This window comes from Hippichthys cyanospilos, unplaced genomic scaffold (assembly GCF_059441005.1).
Source record: "Hippichthys cyanospilos isolate Australia breed blue-spotted pipefish unplaced genomic scaffold, RoL_Hcya_1.0 HiC_scaffold_64, whole genome shotgun sequence".
Lineage (NCBI taxonomy): Eukaryota > Metazoa > Chordata > Actinopteri > Syngnathiformes > Syngnathidae > Hippichthys > Hippichthys cyanospilos.
Window position 1 is genome coordinate 122501 of NW_028283420.1, and position 4315 is coordinate 126815.

Sequence of the window (4315 nt, forward strand, 5' to 3'; positions counted from 1 at the left end):
CCAGTCCGTGTTCGTGTTTCATAAGCGGCCCCCCCCCCCTTCCGGAGCGAGGCCGCGGCGAGCGGCAAAGCCGCCCGCTTCTCCAGTCCGTGTTCGTGTTTCACATTGCCGGGGAGCCAGGCACTCATTTGTGATAAAAGTGGCACTCTGTCATATTTTCAGAAAAGTGGGACTTTGCCATATTTTCGAAAAAGTGGGACTTTGTCATATTTTCGAAAAGTGGGACTTTGTCATATTTTCGAAAAAGTGGGACTTTGTCATATTTTCGGCTCCAAAAGCTCTTAAAATGCTGTTCCCTATATATGTGCCGATAGTGTTTTGGAGATCTGGGTCAAACCTCCGCATCTTTTTGGTTTGAGGGTAGAGGTGGGGGGTCAACGCAAAAGATGCGGGCACTTAGTCATTTTTTCGGTTGGGCGACCAGGGGCGCTGTTGGCACTTTGTCATTTTTTCGGCTGGGCGACCAGGGGCGCCGTTTGCACTTAGTCATTTTTAAGGCTGGGCGACCAGGGGCGTTGAGTGTTTGGGCGACCAGGGGCGCCGTTGGCACTTAGTCATTTTTTCGGCTGGGCGACCAGGGGCGTTGAGTGTTTGGGCGACCAGGGGCGCTGTTTGCACTTAGTCATTTTTTCGGCTGGGCGACCAGGGGCGTTTGTTTGCTGGGCGACCAGGGGCATTTTTGACACTTTGCCGTTTTTATGGATGGGCGACCAGGGGCGTTTGTTTGCTGGGCGACCAGGGGCATTTTTGACACTTTGCCGTTTTTATGGATGGGCGACCAGGGGCGTTTGTTTGCTGGGCGACCAGGGGCATTTTTGACACTTTGCCGTTTTTATGGATGGGCGACCAGGGGCGGCTAGTGGCTGGGCGACCAGGGGCATTTTTGACACTTTGCCGTTTTTATGAATGGGCGACCAGGGGCGTTTATTGGCTGGGCGACCAGGGGCATTTTTGACACTTTGCCGTTTTTGTGGATGGGCGACCAGGGGCGCCGTGTGGCTGGGCGACCAGGGGCGTTTGTGGGACCGGGATGACACCGGCACTTTGCCTTTAATTCGGCCGCTCCAGGGAACCAGGAACGCCGGCCTCTGCTCAGCACAAGTCGGCCTGAAGTGGGACTTTGTCATATTTTAATCCTGGGCGACCAGGGGCGTTTGAGGGACCGGGATGACACCGGCACTTTGCCTTTAATTTGGCCGCTCCAGGGAACCAGGAACGCCGGCCTCTGCTCAGCACAAGTCGGCCTGAAGTGGGACTTTGTCATATTTTAATCCTGGGCGACCAGGGGCGTTTGAGGGACCGGGATGACACCGGCACTTTGCCTTTAATTTGGCCGCTCCAGGGAACCAGGAACGCCGGCCTCTGCTCAGCACAAGTCGGCCTGAAGTGGGACTTTGTCATATTTTAATCCTGGGCGACCAGGGGCGTTTGAGGGACCGGGCAGACACCGGGACATTGCCTGTTATTTGGCCGCTCCAGGGAACCAGGCAGGTCGGCCTCTGTTCAGCACAATTCGGCCTGAAGTGTGACTTTGTCATATTTTAAGGCTGGGCGACCAGGGGCGCTGTTGGCACTTTGTCATTTTTTGGGCTGGGCGACCAGGGGCGCTGTTGGCACTTTGTCATTTTTTCGGATGGGCGACCAGGGGCGTTGAGTGTTTGGGCGACCAGGGGCGTCTGTGGGACTTTGTCATTTTTTCGGCTGGGCGACCAGGGGCGTTTAGTGTTTGGGCGACCAGGGGCGTTTGTGGGACTTTGTCATTTTTTGGGCTGGGCGACCAGGGGCGTTTGACACCGGCACTTTGCCTAATTTTTAGCCGCTCCAGGGAACCAGGCAGGTCGGCCTCATTCCTGCACTTCTGCCCCTGAGTTGGGCGACCAGGGGCGTTTGAGGAACCGGGCGGACAGCGGCACTTTGCCTGATATTTGGCCGCTCCAGGGAACCAGGCAGGTCGGCCTGACTTCAGCACTTCTGCCGGTAAGTTGGGCGACCAGGGGCGTGTGAGGAACCGGGCGGACAGCGGCACTTTGCCTAATATTTGGCCGTTTCAGGGAACCAGGCAACTCGGCCTGACTTCAGCACTTCTCCCCTGAGTTGGGCGACCAGGGGCGTTTGGGGAACCGGGCGGACAGCGGCACTTTGCCTAATATTTGGCCGCTCCGGGGAACCAGGCAGGTCGGCCTCATTTCAGCACTTCTGCCGGTCAGTTGGGCGACCAGGGGCGTTTGGGGAACCGGGCGGACACCGGCACTTTGCCTGTTATTTGGCCGCTCCAGGGAACCAGGCAGGTCGGCCTGACTTCAGCACTTCTGCCCCTGAGTTGGGCGACCAGGGGCGTTTGGGGAACCGGGCGGACACCGGCACTTTGCCTAATATTTGGCCGATTTTGGGAACCAGGCAGGTCGGCCTCACTTCAGCACTTCTGCCCCTGAGTTGGGCGACCAGGGGCGTTTGGGGAACCGGGCGGACACCGGCACTTTGCCTAATATTTGGCCGCTCCAGGGAACCAGGCAGGTCGGCCTCACTTCAGCACAATTCGGCCTGAAGTGTGACTTTGTCATTTTTTAAGGCTGGGCGACCAGGGGCGCTGTTAGCACTTAGTCATTTTTAAGGCTGGGCGACCAGGGGCGCTGTTGGCACTTAGTCATTTTTTCGGCTGGGCGACCAGGGGCGTTGAGTGTTTGGGCGACCAGGGGCGCTGTTGGCACTTAGTCATTTTTTCGGCTGGGCGACCAGGGGCGCCGTTGGCACTTAGTCATTTTTTCGGCTGGGCGACCAGGGGCGTTGAGTGTTTGGGCGACCAGGGGCGCTGTTGGCACTTAGTCATTTTTTCGGCTGGGCGACCAGGGGCGTTTAGTGTTTGGGCGACCAGGGGCGTTTGTGGGACTTTGTCATTTTTTGGGCTGGGCGACCAGGGGCGTTTGACACCGGCACTTTGCCTAATTTTTAGCCGCTCCAGGGAACCAGGCAGGTCGGCCTGACTTCAGCACTTCTCCCCTGAGTTGGGCGACCAGGGGCGTTTGAGGAACCGGGCGGACAGCGGCACTTTGCCTAATTTTTAGCCGCTCCAGGGAACCAGGCAGGTCGGCCTCAATTCAGCACTTCTGCCCCTGAGTTGGGCGACCAGGGGCGTTTGGGGAACCGGGCGGACAGCGGCACTTTGCCTGATATTTGGCCGCTCCAGGGAACCAGGCAGGTCGGCCTGACTTCAGCACTTCTGCCGGTAAGTTGGGCGACCAGGGGCGTGTGAGGAACCGGGCGGACAGCGGCACTTTGCCTAATATTTGGCCGTTTCAGGGAACCAGGCAACTCGGCCTGACTTCAGCACTTCTCCCCTGAGTTGGGCGACCAGGGGCGTTTGGGGAACCGGGCGGACAGCGGCACTTTGCCTAATATTTGGCCGCTCCGGGGAACCAGGCAGGTCGGCCTCATTTCAGCACTTCTGCCGGTCAGTTGGGCGACCAGGGGCGTTTGGGGAACCGGGCGGACAGCGGCACTTTGCCTGATATTTGGCCGCTCCAGGGAACCAGGCAGGTCGGCCTGACTTCAGCACTTCTGCCGGTAAGTTGGGCGACCAGGGGCGTGTGAGGAACCGGGCGGACAGCGGCACTTTGCCTAATATTTGGCCGTTTCAGGGAACCAGGCAACTCGGCCTGACTTCAGCACTTCTCCCCTGAGTTGGGCGACCAGGGGCGTTTGGGGAACCGGGCGGACAGCGGCACTTTGCCTAATATTTGGCCGATTTTGGGAACCAGGCAACTCGGCCTCATTTCAGCACTTCTCCCCTGAGTTGGGCGACCAGGGGCGTTTGGGGAACCGGGCGGACACCGGCACTTTGCCTAATATTTGGCCGCTTTAGGGAACCAGGCAACTCGGCCTCATTTCAGCACTTCTCCCCTGAGTTGGGCGACCAGGGGCGTTTGGGGAACCGGGCGGACAGCGGCACTTTGCCTAATATTTGGCCGCTCCAGGGAACCAGGCAGGTCGGCCTCATTTCAGCACTTCTGCCGGTCAGTTGGGCGACCAGGGGCGTTTAAGGAACCGGGCGGACACCGGCACTTTGCCTAATATTTGGCCGCTCCAGGGAACCAGGCAACTCGGCCTCATTTCAGCACTTCTGCCCCTGAGTTGGGCGACCAGGGGCGTTTGGGGAACCGGGCGGACACCGGCACTTTGCCTAATATTTGGCCGATTTTGGGAACCAGGCAACTCGGCCTCATTTCAGCACTTCTCCCCTGAGTTGGGCGACCAGGGGCGTTTGGGGAACCGGGCGGACACCGGCACTTTGCTCTTTTTTTGGCCGCTTTAGGGAACC